Genomic DNA, 21,226 nt, shown 5'->3' with positions numbered 1-21,226 from the left:
GAAGCATCGGAATCTATAACTAGTGTCACAGGAATGGTTCAAACATAGTCAGTAAGAAGAGTCAGTCTTCTTGTACTTAAGTCGGCATTGTGCCTTCTCTATTTAATTCCGATTCATTTTCTGTGTTTCATCGTCAATAAGTAGGTCAGAGAATACAGTAAACCTGAGATAAGCATCGGAATCTATAACTAGTGTCACAGGAATGGTTCGAAACATAGACAGTAAGAAGAGTCACCCTTCTTGTACTTAAGTCAGCATTGCGCTTTTTCTATTTAATTCCGATGCAATTTCTGTGTTTCATCGTCAATAGGAAGGTCAGAGGGATACAGTAAACCGGAGGTGAAGCAATGGAATCCATAACTCGTGTCACAGGAATGGTTCAAAGCATAGACAGTAGGAAGAGTCAGTCTTCTTGTATTTATGTCGGCATTGTGCCTTTTCTATTTAATTCCGATGCAATTTCTGTGTTTCGTCGCAAATAAGAAGGTGCAAAGGATACAGTAAACCTGAAGTAAACCATCGGAATCGATAACTAATGTCACAGGAATGGTACAAAACATAGATAGTAGGAAGAGTCAGTCTTCTTGTACTTAGGTCGACATTGTGCCTTTTGTATTTAATTCCGATACAATTTCAGTGTTTCACTGTCAATACAGAGGTCCAAGGGATACAGTAAGCCGGAACTGTAGCATCGGAATCCATAATTAGTGTCACAGGAACGGTTCAAAACATAGTCAGTGAGAAGAGTCAGTCTTCTTGTACTTAAGTCGACATTGTGGCTTTTGTATTTAATTCCGATGTAATTTCTGTGTTTCATCGTCAATAAGAAGGTCCAACGGATACAGTAAACCTGAAGTGAAGCATCGGAATCTACAACTAGTCTGACAGGAATGGTTCAAAACATAGTCAGTAAGAAGAGTAAGTCTTCTTGTACTTAAGTCGGCATTATGCCTTTTGTATTAAATTCCGATGCAATTTCTGTGCTTCCTCCTCAATAGGAAGGTCCAACTGATACAGTAAACCTGAAGTGAAGCATCGGAATCTATAACTAGTGTCACAGGAATGGTACAAAACATAGACAGTAGGAAGAAATAGTCTTCTTATACTTAAGTCGGCATTGTGCCTTTTCTATTTAATTCCGACGCTATTTCTGTGGTTCGTCGTCAATAAGAAGGTCCAAGTGATCTAGTAACCCGGAAGTGAAGCATCGGAATCTATAACTAGCGTCACAGGAATGGTTCAAAACATAGACAGTAGGAAGTGTCAGTCTTCTTGTACTTAAGTCGGCATTATGCCTTTTGTATTTAATTCCGATTCTATTTCTGTGTTTCATCGTCAATCTGAAGGTCAGAGGGATACAGTAAACCTGAAGTGAAGAATAGGAATCAGAAACTAGTGTCACAGGAATGTTTCAAAACATAGACAGTATGAAGAGGTAGTCTTCTTGTACTTAAGTCGGCAATGTGCCTTTTCTATCTAATTCCGAGGCAATTTCGGGATTTCGTCGTCAATAAGAAGGTCCACGGGGTACACTAAACCTGGAGTGAAGCATCGGAATCTATAACTAGTGTCACAGGAATGGTTTAACACATAGTCAGTAAGAAGATTCAGTCTTCTTGTACTTAAGTCGGCATTGTGCCTTTTCTATTTAATTCCGATGCAATGTCTGTGTTTCATCGTCTTCACGAAGGTCCAAGGGATATAGTAAACCTGAAGTGAAGCATCGGAATCTATAACTAGTGTCACAGGAATGGTTCAAAACATAGTCAGTAAGAAGAGTCAGTATTCTTGTCCTTAAGGCGGCATTGTGCCTTTTGTATTTAATTCCGATGCAATTTCTGTGTTTCATCGTCAATAAGAAGGTCCAAGGGATACAGTAAACCTGAAGTGAAGTATTGAAATCTATAAATAGTGTCACAGGAATGGATCAGGATATAGTCAGTAAGAAGATTCAGTCTTCTTGTACTTAAGTCGGCATTGTGCCTTTTGTATTTAATTCCGATGCAATTTCTGTGTTTCATCGTCAATAAGAAGGTCCAAGGGATACAGTAAACCTGAAGTGAAGAATCGGAATCTATAACTAGTGTCACGGGAATGGTTCAAATCATAGACAGTAGGAAGAGACAGTCTTCTTGTACATAAGTCGGAATTGTGCTTTTTCTATTTAATTCCGATGCAATTTCTGTGTTTCGTCGTCAGTAAGAAGGTCCAAGGGATACAGTAAACCTGAAGTGAAGCATCGGAATCTATAACTAGTGTCACTGGAATGGTTCAAAACATAGTCAGTAAGAAGAGTCAGTTTTCTTGTACTTAAGTCAGCATTGTGCCTTTTGTATTTAATTCAGATGCTATTTCTGTGTTTTATCGTCAATACGAAGGACACAGGGACACAGTATACCTGAGGCGAAGCATCGGAATCTATAACTAGTGTCACAGGGATGGTTCCAAACATAGTCAGTAAGAAGAGCCAGTCTTCTTGTACTTAAGTCGGCATTGTGCCTGTTCATTTTAATTCCGATGCAACTTCAGTGTTTCATCATCAATAAGAAGGTCCAAGGGATACAGTAAAGCTGAAGTGAAGCATCGGAGTCTATAAATAGTGTCACAGGAATGGTTCAAAGCATAGTGAGTAAGAAGAGTCAGTCTTCATGTATTTAAGTCGGCATTGTGCCTTTTATATTTAATTCCGATACAATTTCTGTGTTTCATCGTCAATAAGATGGTCAGAGGGATACAATAAACCTGAAGTGAAGCATCGGAATCCAGAACTTTTGTCACAGGAATGGTTCAAAACGTAGACAGTAAGAAGGGTCCGTTTTCGTGTACTTAAGTCTTCATTGTGCCTTTTGTATTTAATTCCGATGCAATTTCTGTGTTTCATCGTCAATAAGAAAGTACGAGGTATAGAGTAAACCTGAAGTGAAGCATTGGAATCTATAACTAGTGTCACAGGAATGGTTCAAAACATAGACAGCAGGAAGAGGTAGTCTTCTTGTACTTAAGTCGGCATTGTGCCTTTTCTATCTAATTCCGACGCAATTTCGGTGTTTCGTCGTCAATAAGAGGGTCCACGTGATACAGTAAACCTGAAGTGAAGCATCGGAATCTATAACTAGTGTCACTGGAATGGTTCAAAACATAGTCAGTAAGAAGAGTCAGTTTTCTTGTACTTAAGTCAGCATTGTGCCTTTTGTATTTAATTCAGATGCTATTTCTGTGTTTTATCGTCAATACGAAGGACACAGGGACACAGTATACCTGAGGCGAAGCATCGGAATCTATAACTAGTGTCACAGGGATGGTTCCAAACATAGTCAGTAAGAAGAGCCAGTCTTCTTGTACTTAAGTCGGCATTGTGCCTGTTCATTTTAATTCCGATGCAACTTCAGTGTTTCATCATCAATAAGAAGGTCCAAGGGATACAGTAAAGCTGAAGTGAAGCATCGGAGTCTATAAATAGTGTCACAGGAATGGTTCAAAGCATAGTGAGTAAGAAGAGTCAGTCTTCATGTATTTAAGTCGGCATTGTGCCTTTTATATTTAATTCCGATTTAATTTCTGTGTTTCATCGTCAATAAGATGGTCAGAGGGATACAATAAACCTGAAGTGAAGCATCGGAATCCAGAACTTTTGTCACAGGAATGGTTCAAAACGTAGACAGTAAGAAGGGTCCGTTTTCGTGTACTTAAGTCTTCATTGTGCCTTTTGTATTTAATTCCGATGCAATTTCTGTGTTTCATCGTCAATAAGAAAGTACGAGGTATAGAGTAAAACTGAAGTGAAGCATTGGAATCTATAACTAGTGTCACAGGAATGGTTCAAAACATAGACAGCAGGAAGAGGTAGTCTTCTTGTACTTAAGTCGGCATTGTGCCTTTTCTATCTAATTCCGACGCAATTTCGGTGTTTCGTCGTCAATAAGAGGGTCCACGTGATACAGTAAACCTGAAGTGAAGCATCGGAATCTATAACTAGTGTCTCAGGAATGGTTCAAATATAGACAGTAGGAAGAGGTAGTCTTCTTGTACTTAAGTCGGCATTCTGCCTTTTCTATCTAATTCCGACGCAATTTCGGTGTTTCGTCGTCAATAAGAGGGACCACGTGATACAGTAAAACTGAAGTGAAGCATCGGAATCTATAACTAGTGTCACAGGAATGGTTCAAATATAGACAGTAAGAAGAGTCAGTCTTCTTGTTCTTAAGTCGGCATAGTGCCTTTTGTTCTTATTTCAGATGCTATTTCTGTGTTTCATCGTCAATAAGAAGGTCAGAGGGACACAGTAAACCTGAAGTGTAGCATCGGAATCTATAACTAGTGTCACAGGAATGGTTCCAAACATAGCCAGTAAGAAGAGTCAGTCTTCTTGTTCTTAAGTCGGCATTGTGCCTTTTCTATTTAATTCCGATGCAATTTCAGTGTTTCATCGTCAACAAGAAGGTCCAACGGATACAGTAAAGCTGACGTGAAGCATCGGAATCTGTAACTAGTGTCACTGGAATGGTTCAAAACATTGTCAGTAAGAAGAGTCAGTCTATTTGTATTTAAGTCGGCATTGTGCCTTTTGTATTTAATTGCGATCCAATTTCTGCGTTTCATCGTCAATATGACGGTCAGAGGGATACAGTAAACCTGAAGTGAAGCATCGGAATCTATAACTGGTGTTACAGGAATGGTTCAAACAAAGTCAGTAAGAAGAGTCAGTCTTCTTGTACTTAGGTCGGCATTGTGTTCTTTGTATTTAATTCCGATGCAATTTCTGTGTTTCATCGTCAATACCAAGGTCCAAGGGATACAGTAAGCCTGAAGTGAAGCATCGGAACCTATAACTAGTGTCACAGGAATGGTTCAAACATAGTCAGTAAGAAGAGTCAGTCTTCTTGTACTTAAGTCGGCATTGTGCCTTTTCTATTTAATTCCGATGCAATTTCTGTGTTTCATCGTCAATAAGGAGGTCAGAGGGATACAGTAAACCGGAGGTGAAGCATCGGAATCTAAAACTAGTGTCACAGGAATGGTTCAAAACATAGACAGTAGGAAGAGGTAGTCTTCTTGTACTTAAGTCGGCATTGTGCCTTTTCTATCTAATTCCGACGCAATTTCGGTGTTTCGTCGTCAATAAGAGGGTCCACGTGATACAGTAAACCTGTACTGAAGCATCGGAATCTATAACTAGTGTCACAGGAATGGTTCAAATATAGACAGTAAGAAGAGTCAGTCTTCTTGTACTTAAGTCGGCATTGTGCCTTTTGTAATTATTTCAGATGCTATTTCTGTGTTTCATCGTCAATAAGAAGGTCAGAGGGACACAGTAAACCTGAACTGTAGCATCGGAATCTAAAACTAGTGTCACAGGAATGGTTCCAAACATAGCCAGTAAGAAGAGTCAGTCTTCTTGTTCTTAAGTCGGCATTGTGCCTTTTCTATTTAATTCCGATGCAATTTCAGTGTTTCATCGTCAATAAGAAGGTCCAACGGATAGAGTAAAGCTGACGTGAAGCATCGGAATCTGTAACTAGTGTCACAGGAATGGTTCAAAGCATTGTCAGTAAGAAGAGTCAGTCTATTTGTATTTAAGTCGGCATTGTGCCTTTTGTATTTAATTGCGGTTCAATTTCTGTGTTTCATCATCAATAATATGTTCAGAGGGATACAGTAAACCTGAAGTGAAGCATCGGAATCTAGAACTTTAGTCACAGGAATGGTTCAAAACATAGACAGTCTTCTTGTACTTAAGTCATCATTGTGCCTTTTGTATTTAATTCCGATGCAATTTCTGTGTTTCATCGTCAATAAGAAGGTCCAAGGTATAAAGTGAACCTGCAGTGACGCATCGGAATCTACAACAGTTGTCACAGGAATGGTTCAAAACATAGACAGTAAGAAGGGTCCGTCTTCTTGTACTTAAGTCTTCATTGTGCCTTTTGTATTTAATTCCGATTCAATTTCTGTGTTTCATCGTCAATAAGAATTTCCAAGGTATACAGTGTACCTGTAGTGAAGCATCGGAATCTATAACTAGAGTCACAGGAATGGTTCAAAACATAGACAGTAAGAAGAGTCAGTCTTCTTGTACTTAAGTCGGCATTGTGCCTTTTCTATTTAATTCCGATTCAATTTCTGTGTTTCATCGTCAATAAGAAGGTCCAAGGGATACAGTAAACCTGAAGTGAAGCATCGGAATCTGTAACTAGCGTCACAGGAATGGTTCAAATCATAGACAGTCAGAATGGTCACCCTTCTTGTACTTAAGTCGGCATTGCGCCTTTTCTATTTAATTCCGATGCAATTTCTGTGTTTCATCGTCAATAGGACGGTCAGAGGGATACAGTAAACTGGAGGTGAAGCATCGGTATCTATAACTCGTGTCACAGGAATGGTTCAAACGAAGTCAGTAAGAAGAGTCAGTCTTCTTGTACTTAGGTCGGCATTGTGCTCTTTGTATTTAATTCCGATGCAATTTCTGTGTTTCATCGTCAATGAGAAGGTCCAAGGTATACAGTAAACCTGAAGTGAAGCATCGGAACCTATAACTAGTGTCACAGGAATGGTTCAAACATAGTCAGTAAGAAGAGTCAGTCTTCTTGTACTTAAGTCGGCATTGTGCCTTTTCTATTTAATTCGGATACAATTTGTGTGTTTCATCGTCAATAAGAAGGTCAGAGGGATAGAGTAAACCTGAGGTGAAGCATCGGAATCTATAACTAGTGTCACAGGAATGGTTCAAAACATAGTCAGTAAGGAGAGTCAGTCTCCTTGTACATAAGATGGCATTGTGCCTTTTCTATTTAATTCCGATGCAATTTGTGTGTTTCATCGTCAATTAGAAGGTCCAACGGATACAGTAAAGCTGACGTGAAGCATCGGAATCTGTAACTAGTGTCACAGGAATGGTTCAAAACATTGTCAGTAAGAAGAGTCAGTCTATTTGTATTTAAGTCGGTATTGTGCCTGTTGTATTTAATTACGATTCAATTTCTGTGTTTCATCGTCAATAAGATGGTCAGAGGGATACAGTAAACCTGAAGTGAAGCATCGGAATCTAGAACTTTTGTCACAGGAATGGTTCAAATCATAGACAGTAAGAAGAGTCACCCTTCTTGTACTTTAGTCGGCATTGCGCCTTTTCTATTTAATTCCGATGCAATTTCTGTGTTTCATCGTCAATAGGAAGGTCAGAGGGTTACAGTAAACTGGAGGTGATGCATCGGAATCTATAACTAGTGTCACAGGAATGGTTGAAACATAGTCAGTAAGAAGAGTCAGTCGTCTTGACCTTAAGTCGGAATTGTGCCTTTTGTATTTAATTCCGATGCAATTTCTGTGTTTCATCGTAATTAAGAAGGTCCATGGGATACAGTAAACCTGAAGTGAAGCATCGGAATCTATAACTTGTGTCACATGAATGGTTCAAACATAGTCAGTTTGAAGAGTCAGTCCTCTTGTACTTAAGTCGGATTGTGCTTTTTGTATTTAATTCCGATTCAATTTCTGTGTTTCATCGTCAATAAGTCGGTCAGAGGGATACAGTAAACCTGAAAAAACCATCGGAATCTATAACTAGTGTCACAGGAATGGTTCAAAACATAGACAGTAAGGAGAGTCAGTCTTCTTGTACTTAAGACGGCATTGTGCCTTTTCTATTTAATTCCGATGCAATTTCTGTGTTTCGTCGCCAATAAGAAGGTGCAAAGGATACAGTAACCTGAAGTAAAGCATCGGAATCTATAACTAATGTCACAGGAATGGTTCAAAACATAGACAGTAGGAAGAGTCAGTCTTCTTGTACTTAGGTCGGCATTGTGCCTTTTGTATTTAATTCCGATGCAATTTCAGTGTTTCATTGTCAATACGGAGGTCCAAGGGATACAGTATGCCGGAACTGAAGCATCGGAATCCATAATTAGTGTCACAGGAACGGTTCAAAACATAGTCAGTGAGAAGAGTCAGTCTTCTTGTACTTAAGTCGACATTGTGCCTTTTGTATTTAATTCCGATGCAATTTCTGTGTTTCATCGTCAATAAGAAGGTCCAAGGGATACAGTAAACCTGAGGTGAAGCATCGGAAGCTATAACTAGTGTCACAGGAATGGATCAAAGCATAGTCAGTAAGGAGAGTCAGTCTCCTTGTACATAAGTCGGAATTGTGCCTTTTCTATTTAATTCCGATGCAATTTCTGTGTTTCATCGTCAACAAGGAGGTCAGAGGGATACAGTTAACCGGAGGTGAAGCATCGGAATCTAAAACTAGTGTCACAGGAATGGTTCAAAACATAGACTGTAGGGAAGAGGTAGTCTTCTTGTACTTAAGTCGGCATTGTGCATTTTCTATCTAATTCCGACGCAATTTCTATGTTTCGTCGTCAATAAGAGGGTCCACGTGATACAGTAAACCAGAAGTGACGCATCAGAATCTATAACTAGTGTCACAGGAATGGTTCAAACATAGTCAGTAAGAAGAGTCAGTCTTCTTGTACTTAAGTCGGCATTGTGCCTTTTGTATTTAATTCAGATGCTATTTCTGTGTTTCTTCGTCAATAAGAAGGTCAGAGGGATACAGTAAACCTGAAGTGAAGCATCGGAATCTAGAACTTTTGTCACAGGAATGGTTCAAAACATAGACAGTAAGAAGGGTCTGTTTCTTGTACTTAAGTCTTCATTGTGCCTTTTGTATTTAATTCCGATGCAATTTATGTGTTTCATCGTCAATAAGAAGGTCCAAGGTATAAAGTAAACCTGAAGTGAAGCATCGGAATCTATTACTAGTGTCACAGGAATGGTTCAAAGCATAGACAGTAGGGAAGAGGTAGTCTTCTTGTACTTAAGTAGGCATTGTGCCTTTCTATTTAATTCCGACGCTATTTCTGTGTTTCGTCGTCAATAAGAGCGTCCACGTGATACAGTAAACCTGAAGTGACGCATCGCAATCTGTAACTAGTGTCACAGGAATGGTTCAAATATAGACAGTAAGATGAGTCAGTCTTCTTGTACTTAAGTCGGCATTGTGCCTTTTGTATTTATTTCAGATGCTATTTCTGTGTTTCATCGTCAATAAGAAGGTCAGAGGGACACAGTAAACCTGAAGTGTAGCATCAGAATCTATAACTAATGTCACAGGAATGATTCCAAACATAGCCAGTAAGAAGAGTCAGTCATCTTGTTCTTAAGTCGGCATTGTGCATTTTCTATTTAATTCCGATGCAATTTCAGTGTTTCGTCGTCAATAAGAAGGTCAAACGGATACAGTAAAGCTGACGTGAAGCATCGGAATCTGTAACTAGTGTCACAGGAATGGTTCAAAACATTGTCAGTAAGAAGAGTCAGTCTATTTGTATTTAAGTCGGCATTGTGCATTTTGTATTTAATTCCGATGCAATTTCTGTGTTTCATCGTCAATAAGACGGTCCAAGGGATACAATAAACCTGAAGTGAAGCTTCGGAATCTATAACTGGTGTCACAGGAATGGTTCCAACATGGTCAGTAAGAAGAGTCAGTCTTCTTGTACTTAAGTTGGTATTGTGCCTTTTGTATTTAATTCCGATGCAATTTGTGTGTTTCATCGTAAATAAGAAAGTCCAAAGGATACAGTAAACCTGAAGTGAAGCATCAGAATCTATAACTGGTGTCACAGGAATGGTTCAAACATGGTCAGTAGGAAGAGTTAGTCTTCTTGTACTTAAGTCGGAATGTGCTTTTTGTATTTAATTCCGATTCAATTTCTGTGTTTCATCGTCAATAAGTAGGTCAGAGGGATACAGTAAACCTGAGAAAATCATCGGAATCTATAACTAGTGTCACAGGAATGGTTCAAAACATAGACAGTAAGGAGAGTCAGTCTTCTTGTACTTAAGTCTGCATTGTGCCTTATCTATTTAATTCCGATGCAATTTCTGTGTATCATCGTCAATAAGAAGGTCCTAGGGATACAGTAAACCTGAAGTGAAGCATCGGAATCTGTAACTAGCGTCACAGGAATGGTTCAAAACATAGACAGTAAGAAGAGTCAACCTTCTTGTACTTAACTCGGCATTGCGCCTTTTCTATTTAATTCCGATGCAATTTCTGTGTTTCATTGTCAATGCGGAGGTGCAAGGGATACAATATGCCGGAACTGAAGCATCGGAATCCATAATTAGTGTCACAGGAAGGGTTCAAATCATAGTCAGAGAGAAGAGACAGTCTTCTTGTACTTAAGTCGACATTGTGCCTTTTCTACTTAATTCCGACGCTATTTCTGTGGTTTGTCGTCAATAAGAAGGTCCAAGTGATACAGTAAACCTGAAGTGAAGCATCGGAATTTCTAAGTAGCGTCACAGGAATCGTTCAAAACATAGACAGTAAGAAGAGTCAGTCTTCTTGTACTTAAGTCGGCATTGTGCCTTTTGTATTTAATTCCGATGCAATTTCTGTGTTCCATCGTCAATAAGAAGGTCCAAGGGATTCAGAAAACCTGAAGTGAAGCATCGGAATCCATAACTAGTGTCTCAGGAATGGTTCAAATTATAGCCAGTAAGAAGAGTCAGTCTTCTTGTCCTTAAGTCGGCATTGTGCCTTTTGTATTAAATTCCGATGCAATTTCTGTGTTTCATCGTCTACAAGAATGTCCAAGGGATACAGTAAAGCTGAAGTGAAGCATCGGAATCTATAACTAGTTTCACAGGAATTATTCAAACATAGACAGTAGGAAGAGTCAGTCTTCTTGTACTTAAGTCGGCATTGTGCCTTTTCTATTTAATTCCGATGCAATTTCTGTGTTTCATTGACGATAAGGCGGTCAGAGGGATAGAGTAAACCGGAGGTGAAGCATCAGAATCTATAACTAGTGTCACAGGAATGGTTGAAAACATCGACAGTAAGAAGAGTCAGTCTTCTTGTACTTAAGTCGGCATTGTGCCTTTTGTATTTAATTCCGATTCAATTTCTGTGTTTCATCGTCAATAAGAAGGTCAGAGGGATACAGTAAACCTGATGTGAAGCATCGGAATCGATAACTAGAGTCACAGGAAATGTTCAATACATAGTCAGTAAGGAGAGTCAGTCTCCCTGTACATAAGTCGGCATTGTGCCTTTTCTATTTAATTCCGATGCAATTTCTGTGTTTCTTCGTCAATAAGAAGGTCCAAGGGATACAGTAAACCTGAAGTGAGGCATCGGAATCTGTAACTAGCGTCACAAGAATGGTTCAAAACATAGACAGTAAGAAGAGTCAGTCTTCTTGTACTTAAGTCGGCAATGTGCACTTTTCAATTTAATTCCGATGCAATTACTGTGTTTCATCGTCAATACGAAGGTCAGAGGGATACAGTAGACCTGAAATGAAGCATCGGAATCTCTAACTAGTGTCACATGAATGGTTCAAAACATAGTCACTAAGACGAGTCAGTCTTCTTGTACTTAAGTCGGTATTATGCCTTTTGTATCAAATTCCGATGCAATTTCTGTGTTTCATCGTCAACAAGAAGGTCCAAGGTATACAGTAAACCTGAAGTGAAGCATCGGAATCTATTACTAGTGTCACAGGAATGGTTCAAAACATAGACAGTAAGAAGAGTCAGTCTTCTTGTACTTAAGTCGGTGTTGTCCCTTTTGTGTTACATTCCGATGCAATTTCTGTGTTTCATCGTCAATAAGAAGGTCCAAGGGATACAGTAAACCTGAAGTGAAGCATCGGAACCTATAACTAGTGTCACAGGAATGGTTCAAACATAGTCAGTAAGAAGAGTCAGTTTTCTTGTACTTAAGTCCGCATTGTGCCTTATCTATTTAATTCCGATGCAATTTCTGTGTTTCGTCGTCAATAAGAAGGTCAGAGGGATACAGTAAACCTGAGGTGAAGCATCGCTATCTATAACTAGTTTCGCAGGAATGGTTCAAAACATAGTCAGTAAGGAGAGTCAGTCTCCTTGGGCATAAGTCGGAATTGTGCCTTTTCTATTTAATTCCGATGCAATTTCTGTGTTTCATCGTCAATAAGAAGGTCCAAGGGATACAGTAAATTTTAAGTGGAGCATCGGAATCTATAACAAGCGTCACAGGAATGATTCAAAACATAGACAGTAAGAAGAGTGAGTCTTCTTGTACTTAAGTCTTCATTGTGCCTTTTGTATTTAATTCCGATGCAATTTCTGTGTTTCATCGTCAATAAGAAGGTACAAGGTAAACAGTAAACCTGAAGTGAAGCATCGGAATCTATAACTAGTGTCACAGGAATGGTTCCAAACATAGTCAGTAAGAAGAGCCAGTCTTCTTGTACTTAAGTCGGCATGTGCCTTTTCTACTTAATTCCGATACAATTTCAGTGTTTCATCATCAATAAGAAGGTCCAAGGGATACAGTAAAGCTGAAGTGAAGCATCGGAATCTATAACTAGTGTCACAGGAATGGTTCAAAACATAGTCAGTAAGAAGAGTCAGTCTTCTTGTACTTAAGTCGGCATTGTGTTTTTTGTATTTAATTCCGATGCCATTTCTGTGTTTCATCGTCAATAAGAAGGTCGAAGGATTACAGTAAACGTGAAGTGAAGCATCGGAATCTATAACTAGTGTCACAGGAATGGTTCAAACATAGTCAATAAGAAGAGTCAGTCTTCTTGTACTTAAGTCGGCATTGTGCCATTTCTATTTAATTCCGATGCAATTTCTGTGTTTCATCGTCAATAAGAAGGTCACAGGGATACAAAAAACCTGAGATGAAGCATCGGAATCTATAACTAGAGTCACAGGAATGGTTCAATACATAGTCAGTAAGGAGAGTCAGTCTCCCTGTACATATGTCGGCATTGTGCCTTTTCTATTTAATTCCTAAGCAATTTCTGTGTTTCATCATCAATAAGAAGGTCCAAGGGATACAGTAAACCTGAAGTGAAGCATCGGAATCTGTAACTAGCGTCACAGGAATGGTTCAAAACATAGACAGTAAGTAGAGTCAGTCTTCATGTACTTAAGTCGGGAGTGTGCCTTTTCTATTTAATTCCGGTGCAATTTCTGTGTTTCGTCGACGATAAGGCGGTCAGAGGGATAGAGTAAACCGGAGGTAAAGCATCGGAATCTATAACTAGCGTCACAGGAATGGTTCAAAGCATAGAAAGTAAGAAGAGTCAGTCTTCTTGTACTTAAGTCGGCATTGTGCCTTTTGTAATTAATTCCGATGCAATTTCTGCGTTTTATCGTCAATAGGAATGTCCAAGGGATTCAGCAAACCCGAAGTGAAACATCGGAATCTATTACTAGTGTCACAGGAATGGTTCAAAACATAGTCAGTAAGAAGAGTCAGTCTTCTTGTATTTAAGTTGGCATTGTGCCTTTTGTATTTAATTCCGATTCAATTTCTGTGTTTCATCGTCAATAAGATCGTCAGTAGGATACAGTAAACCTGAAGTGAAGCATCGGAATCTAGAACTTTTGTCACAGGAATGGTACAAAATATAGACAGTAAGAAGGGTCCGTTTCTTGTACTTAAGTCTTCATTGTGCCTTTTGTATTGAATTCCGATGCAATTTCTGTGTTTCGCCGTCAATAAGATGGTCCAAGGGATACAGTAAACCTGAAGTGAAGCATCGGAATCCATAACTAGCATCACTGGAATGGTTCAAAACATAGACAGTAAGAAGAGTCAGTCTTCTTGTACTTAATTCGGCATTTTGCCTTTTGTATTAATTCCTATGCAATTTCTGTGTTTCATCGTCTATAAGAAGGTCCAAGGGATACAGTAAACCTGAAGTGAAGCATCGGATTCTATAACTGGTGTCACTGGAATGCTTCTAACATAGTCAGTAAGACGAGGCAGTCTTCTTGTACTTAAGTCGGCTTTGTGTTTTGGTATTTAATTCCGAAGCAATTCCTGTGTGTCATCGTCAATAAGAAGGTCCCAGGGATACAGTAAACGTGAAGAGAAGCATCGGAATCTATAACTAGTGTCACAGGAATGGTTCAAACATAGTCAGTTAGAAGAGTCACTGTTCTTGTACTTAAGTCTTCATTGTGCCTTTTGTATTTACTTCCGATGCGATTTCTGTGCTTCATCGTCAATAAGTAGGTCCCAGGTATACAGTAAACCTAGGTGAAGCATCGGAAACTATAACTACTGTCACAGGAAGGGTTCAAAACATAGACAGTTAGAAGAGTCAGTGTTCTTGTACTTAAGTCGGCATTGTGCCCTTTTCAATTCAACTCCGATACAATTACTGTGTTTCATCGTCAATACGAAGGTCAGAGGGATACAGTTAACCTGAAATGAAGCATCGGAATCTCTAACTAGTGTCACAGGAATGGTTCAAAACATAGTCACTAGGACGAGTCAGTCTTCTTGTACCTAAGTCGGTATTGTGCCTTTTGTATTAAATTCCGATGCAATTTCTGTGTTTCATCGTCAATAAGAAGGTCCAGGGGATACAGTAAATCTGAAGTGAAGCATCGGAATCTATAACTGGTGTCACAGGAATGGTTCAAACATAGTCAGTAAGAAGAGACAGTCTTCTTGTACTTAAGTCGGCATTGTGCCTTTTCAGTTTCATTCCGATGCAGTTTCTGTGTTTCATTGTCAATAAGAAGGTCAGAGGGATACAGTAAACAGGAGGTGAAGAATCGGAATCTATAACTAGTGTCACAGGAATGGTTCAAAACATACACCAGTAGGAAGAGTCAGTCTTCTTGTACTTAAGTCGGCATTGTGGCTTTTCTATTTAATTCCGATTCAATTTCTGTCTTTCATCGTCAAGAAGAAGGTCCAATGGATTCAGTAAACCTGAAGTGAAGCATCGGAATCTATAACTAGTGTCACAGGAATGTTTCGAAACATAGTCAGTAAGAAGAGTCAGTCTTCTTGTACTTAAGTCGGCATTTTGCCTTTTGTATTTAATTCCTATGCAATTTCTGTGTGTCATCGTCAATAAGAAGGTCCAAGGGATACAGTAAACCTGAAGTGGAGCATCGGAATCTATAACTAGTGTCACAGGAATGGTTCAAAACGTAGTCAGTAAGAAGAGTCAGTCTTCTTGTACTTAAGTCGGCAATGTGCCTTTTCTATTTAATTCCGATGCAATTTCAGTGTTTCATCGTCAATAAGAAGGTCCAAGGGAAACAGTAGACCTGAAGTGAAGCATCGGAATCCAAAATTAGTGTCACAGGAATGGTTCAAAACATAGACAGTAGGAAGAGGCAGTCTTCTAGTACTTAATTAGGCATTGTGCCTTTTGTATTTAATTCCGATGCAATTTTGGTGTTTCATCGTCAATAAGAAGGTCCAAGGTATACAGTAAACCTGAAGTGAAGCATCGGAATCTGTAACTAGTGTCACAGGAAGGGTTCAAAACATAGACAGTAAGAAGAGTCAGTCTTCTTGTACTTAAGTCGTCATTGTGCCCTTTTCAATTAAATTCCGATGCAATTACTGTGTTTCATCGTCAATACGAAGGTCAGACGGATACAGTAAGCCTGAAATGAAGCATCGGAATCTCTAACTAGTGTCACAGGAATGGTTCAAAACTTAGTCACTAAGACGTATCAGCCTTCTTGTACTTAAGTCGGTATTGTGCCTTTTGTATTAAATTCCGATGCAATATCTGTGTTTCATCGTCAATAAGAAGGTCCAAGGGATACAGTAAATCTGAAGTGAAGCATCGGATTCTATAACTGGTGTCACAGGAATGGTTCAAATATAGTCAGTAAGAAGAGTCAGTCTTCTTGTACTTAAGTCGGCATTGTGCTTTTGGTATTTAATTCCGATGCAATTTCTGTGTTTCATCGTCAATAAGAAGGTCCAAGAGGTACAGTAAACCTGAAGTGAAGCATCGGAATCTATAACTAGTGTCACAGGAATAGTTCGAACATAGTCAGTAAGATGAGTCAGTCTTCTTGTACTTATGTCTTCATTGTGCCTTTTGTATTTAATTCCAATGCAATTTCAGTGTTTCGTCGTCAATAAGTAGGTCCAAGGTATACAGTAAACCTGAGGTGAAGCATAGGAATCTATAACTAGTGTCACAGGAAGGGTTCAAAACATAGACAGTTAGAAGAGTCAGTCTTCTTGTACTTAAGTCGGCATTGTGCCCTTTTCAATTTAACTCCGATGCAATTACTGTGTTTCATCGTCAATACGAAGGTCAGAGGGATACAGTAAACCTGAAATGAAGCATCGGAATCTCTAACTAGTGTCACAGGAATGGTTCAAAACATAGTCACTACGACGAGTCAGTCTTCTTGTACCTAAGTCGGTATTGTGCCTTTTGTATTAAATTCCGATGCAATTTCAGTGTTTCATCGTCAATAAGAAGGTCCAAGGGATACAGTAAACCTGAACTGAAGCATCGGATTCTATAACTGGTGTCACAGGAATGGTTCAAACATAGTCAGTAAGAAGAGTCAGTCTTCTTGTACTTAAGTCGGCATTGTGCTTTTGGTATTTAATTCCGATGCAATTTCTGTGTTTCATCGTCAATAAGAAGTTCCAAGGGATACAGTAAACCTGAAGTGAAGCATCGGAATCTATAACTAGTGTCACAGGAATGGTTCAAACATAGTCAGTAAGAAGAGTCAGTCTTCTTGTACTTAAGTCGGTATTTTGCCTCTTCTATTTAATTCCGATCCAATTTCTGTGTTTTATCGTCAATAAGAAGGTCAGAGGGATGCAGTAAACCTGAGGTGAAGCATCGGAATCTATAACTAGTGTCACAGGAATGGTTCATAACATAGTTAGTAAGGAGAGTCAGTCTCCTTGTACATAAGTCGGTTATGTGCCTTTTCTATTTCATTACGATGCAATTTCTGTGTTTCATCGACAATAAGAAGGTCCAAGGGATACAGTAAACCTAAAGTTAGCATCGGAATCCATAACTAGTGTCACAGGAATGGTTCAAAACATAGACAGCAGAAAGAGACAGTCTTGTTGTACATAAGTCGGAATTGTGCCTTTTCTATTTAATTCCGATGCAATTTCTGTGCTTCGCCGTCAATAAGAAGGTCCAAGGGATACAGTAAACCTGAAGTGAAGCATCGGAATCGATAACTAGCGTCACAGGAATGGTTCAAAACATAGACAGTAAGAAGAGTCAGTCTTCTTGTACTTAAGTCGGCATTTTGCCTTTTGTATTAATTCCTATGCAATTTCTGTGTTTCATCGTCAATAAGAAGGTCCAAGGGATACGGTAAACCTGAAGTGAAGCATCGGAATCTATAACTAGTGTCACAGGAATGGTTCAAAACATAGTCACTAGGACGAGTCAGTCTTCTTGTACCTAAGTCGGTATTGTGCCTTTTGTATTAAATTCCGATGCAATTTCAGTGTTTCATCGTCAATAAGAGGGTCCAAGGGATACAGTAAACCTGAAGTGAAGCATCGGATTCTATAACTGGTGTCACAGGAATGGTTCAAACATAGTCAGTAAGAAGAGTCAGTCTTCTGGTACTTAAGTCGGCATTGTGCTTTTGGTATTTAATTCCGATGCAATTTCTGTGTTTCATCGTCAATAAGAAGGTCCAAGGGATACAGTAAACCTGAGGTGAAGCATCGGAAACTATAACTAGTGTCACTGGAAGGGTTCAAAACATAGACAGTTAGAAGAGTCAGTGTTCTTGTACTTAAGTCGGCATTGTGCCCTTTTCAATTTAACTTCGATGCAATTACTGTGTTTCATCGTCAATACGAAGGTCAGAGGGATACAGTAAACCTGAAATGAAGCATCGGAATCTCTAACTAGTGTCACAGGAATGGTTCAAAACATAGTCACTAGGACGAGTCAGTCTTCTTGTACCTAAGTCGGTATTGTGCTTTTTGTATTAAATTCCGATGCAATTTCTGTGTTTCATCGTCAATAAGAAGGTCCAAGGGATACAGTAAACCTGAAGTGAAGCAACGGAATCTATAACTAGTGTCACAGGAATGGTTCAAACACAGTCAGTAAGAAGAGTCAGTCTTCTTGTACTTATGTCTTCATTGTGCCTTTTGTATTTAATTCCGATGCAAAATCAGTGTTTCATCGTCAATAAGTAGGTCCAAGGTATACAGTAAACCTGAGGTGAAGCATAGGAATCTATAACTAGTGTCACAGGAAGGGTTCAAAACATAGACAGTTAGAAGAGTCAGTCTTCTTGTACTTAAGTCGGCATTGTGCCCTTTTCAATTTAACTCCGATGCAATTACTGTGTTTCATCGTCAATACGAAGGTCAGAGGGATACAGTAAACCTGAAATGAAGCATCGGAATCACTAACTAGTGTCACACGAATGGTTCAATACATAGTCACTAAGGCGAGTCAGTCTTCTTGTACTTAAGTCGGTATTGTGCCTTTTGTATTAAATTCCGATGCAATTTCTGTGTTTCATCGTCAATAAGAAGGTCCAAGGGATACAGTAAACCTGAAGTGTAGCATCGGAATCTATAACTGGTGTCACAGGAATGGTTCAAACATAGTCAGTAAGAAGAGTCAGTCTTCTTGTACTTAAGTCGTCATTGTGCTTTTTGTATTTAATTCCGATGCAATTTCTGTGTTTCATCGTCAATAAGAAGGTCCAAGGGATGCGGTAAACCTGATGTGGAGCATCGGAATCTATAACTAGTGTCACAGGAATGGTTTGAACATAGTCAGTAAAAAGAGTCAGTCTTCTTGGTCTTAAGTCGGCATTGTGCCTTTTCTATTTAATTCCGATGCAATTTCTGTGCTTCATCGTCAATAAGAAGGTCCAAGGGATACAGTAAACCTGAAGTGAAGCATCGGAATCTGTAACTAGCGTCACAGGAATGGTTCAGAGCATAGCCAGTAAGAAGAGTCAGTCTTCTTGTACTTAAGTCGTCATTGTGCCTTTTGTATTTAATTCCGATGCAATTTCTGTGTTTCATCGTGAATAAGGAGGTCAGAGGGATACAGTAAACCTGAAGTGAAGCAACTGAATCTACAACTAGTGTCACACGAATGGTTCAAATCACAGTCAGTAAGAAGAGTCAGTTTTCTTGTACTTAAGTCGGCATTGTGCCTATTGTATTTAATTCCGATGCAATTTCTGTGATTCATCGTCAATAAGAAGATCCAAGGGATACAGTACACCTGAAGTGAAGTATCGAAATCCACAACTAGTGTCACAGGAATGGATCAAGATATAGTCAGTATGAAGAGTCAGTCTTCTTGTACTTAGGGCGGTATTGTGCCCTTTGTATTTAATTCCGATGCAATTTCTGTGTTTCATCGTCAATAAGAAGGTCAGAGGGATGCAGTAAACCTGAGGTGAAGCATCGGAATCTATAACTAGTGTCACAGGAATGGTTCAAAACATAGTTAGTAAGGAGAGTCAGTTCCCTTGTACATAAGTCGGCTATGTGCCTTTTCTATTTCATTACGATGCAATTTCTGTGTTTCATCGACAATAAGAAGGTCCAAGGGATACAGTAAACCTGAAGTGAAGCATCAGATTCTATAACTGGTGTCACAGGAGTGGTTCAAACATAGTCAGTAAGAAGAGTCAGTCTTCTTGTACTTAAGTCGGCATTGTGCTTTTGGTATTTAATTCCGATGCAATTTCTGTGTTTCATCGTCAATAAGAAGGTCCAAGGGATACAGTAAACCTGAGGTGAAGCATCGGAAACTATAACTAGTGTCACTGGAAGGGTTCAAAACATAGACAGTTGGAAGAGTCAGTGTTCTTGTACTTAAGTCGGCATTGTGCCCTTTTCAATTTAACTTCGATGCAATTACTGTGTTTCATCGTCAATACGAAGGTCAGAGGGATACAGTAAACCTGAAATGAAGCATCGGAATCTCTAACTAGTGTCACAGGAATGGTTCAAAACATAGTCACTAGGACGAGTCAGTCTTCTTGTACCTAAGTCGGTATTGTGCCTTTTGTATTAAATTCCGATGCAATTTCTGTGTTTCATCGTCAATAAGAAGGTCCAAGGGATACAGTAAACCTGAAGTGAAGCATCGGAATCTATAACTAGTGTCACAGGAATGGTTCAAACATAGTCAGTAAGAAGAGTAAGTCTTCTTGTACATAAGTCGGCATTGTGCCTCTTCTATTTAATTCTGATGCAATTTCTGTGTTTCATCGTCAATAAGAAGGTCAGAGGGATACAGTGAACCTGAGGTGAAGCATCGGAATCTATAACTAGTGTCACAGGAATGGTTCAAAACATAGTCAGTAAGGAGAGTCAGTCTCCTTGTACATAAGTCGGCATCGTGCCTTTTCTATTTAATTCCGATGCAATTTCGTTGTTTCATCGTCAATAAGAAGGTCCAAGGGATACAGTAAACCTGAAGTGAAGCATCGGGTTCTGTAACTAGCGTCACAGGAATGGTTCAAAACATAGCCAGTAAGAAGAGTCAGTCTTCTTGTACTTAAGTCGGCATTGTGCCTTTTGTATTTATTTCCGATGCAATTCCTGTGTTTCATCGTCAATAAGAAGGTCCAAGGGATACAGTAAACCTGAAGTGAAGCATCGGAATCTGTAACTAGTGTCACAGAAATGGTTCAAAACATAGACAGTAAGAAGAGTCAGTCTTCTTGTACTTAAGTCGGCATTGTGCCCTTTTCAATTTAATTCCGATGCAATTACTGTGTTTCATCGTCAATACGAAGGTCAGAGGGATACAGTAAACCTGAAATGAAGCATCGGAATCACTAACTAGTGTCACACGAATGGTTCAATACATAGTCACTAAGGCGAGTCAGTCTTCTTGTACTTAAGTCGGTATTGTGCCTTTTGTATTAAATTCCGATGCAATTTCTGTGTTTCATCGTCAATAAGAAGGTGCAAGGGATACAGTAAACCTGAAGTGTAGCATCGGAATCTATAACTGGTGTCACAGGAATGGTTCAAACATAGTCAGTAAGAAGAGTCAGTCTTCTTGTACTTAAGTCGTCATTGTGCTTTTTGTATTTAATTCCGATGCAATTTCTGTGTTTCATCCTCAATAAGAAGGTCCAAGGGATGCGGTAAACCTGAAGTGAAGCATCGGAATCTATAACTAGTGTCACAGGAATGGTTTGAACATAGTCAGTAAGAAGAGTCAGTCTTCTTGGTCTTAAGTCGGCATTGTGCCTTTTCTATTTAATTCCGATGCAATTTCTGTGCTTCATCGTCAATAAGAAGGTCCAAGGGATATAGTAAACCTGAAGTGAAGCATCGGAATCTGTAACTAGCGTCACAGGAATGGTTCAAAGCATAGCCAGTAAGAAGAGTCAGTCTTCTTGTACTTAAGTCGGCATTGTGCCTTTTGTATTTAATTCCGATGCAATT

The sequence above is a fragment of the Schistocerca serialis genome, chromosome 8, assembly GCF_023864345.2.
Source record: "Schistocerca serialis cubense isolate TAMUIC-IGC-003099 chromosome 8, iqSchSeri2.2, whole genome shotgun sequence".
In the NCBI taxonomy this organism is placed as follows: domain Eukaryota; kingdom Metazoa; phylum Arthropoda; class Insecta; order Orthoptera; family Acrididae; genus Schistocerca; species Schistocerca serialis.
This window is presented reverse-complemented; position numbering follows the sequence as displayed.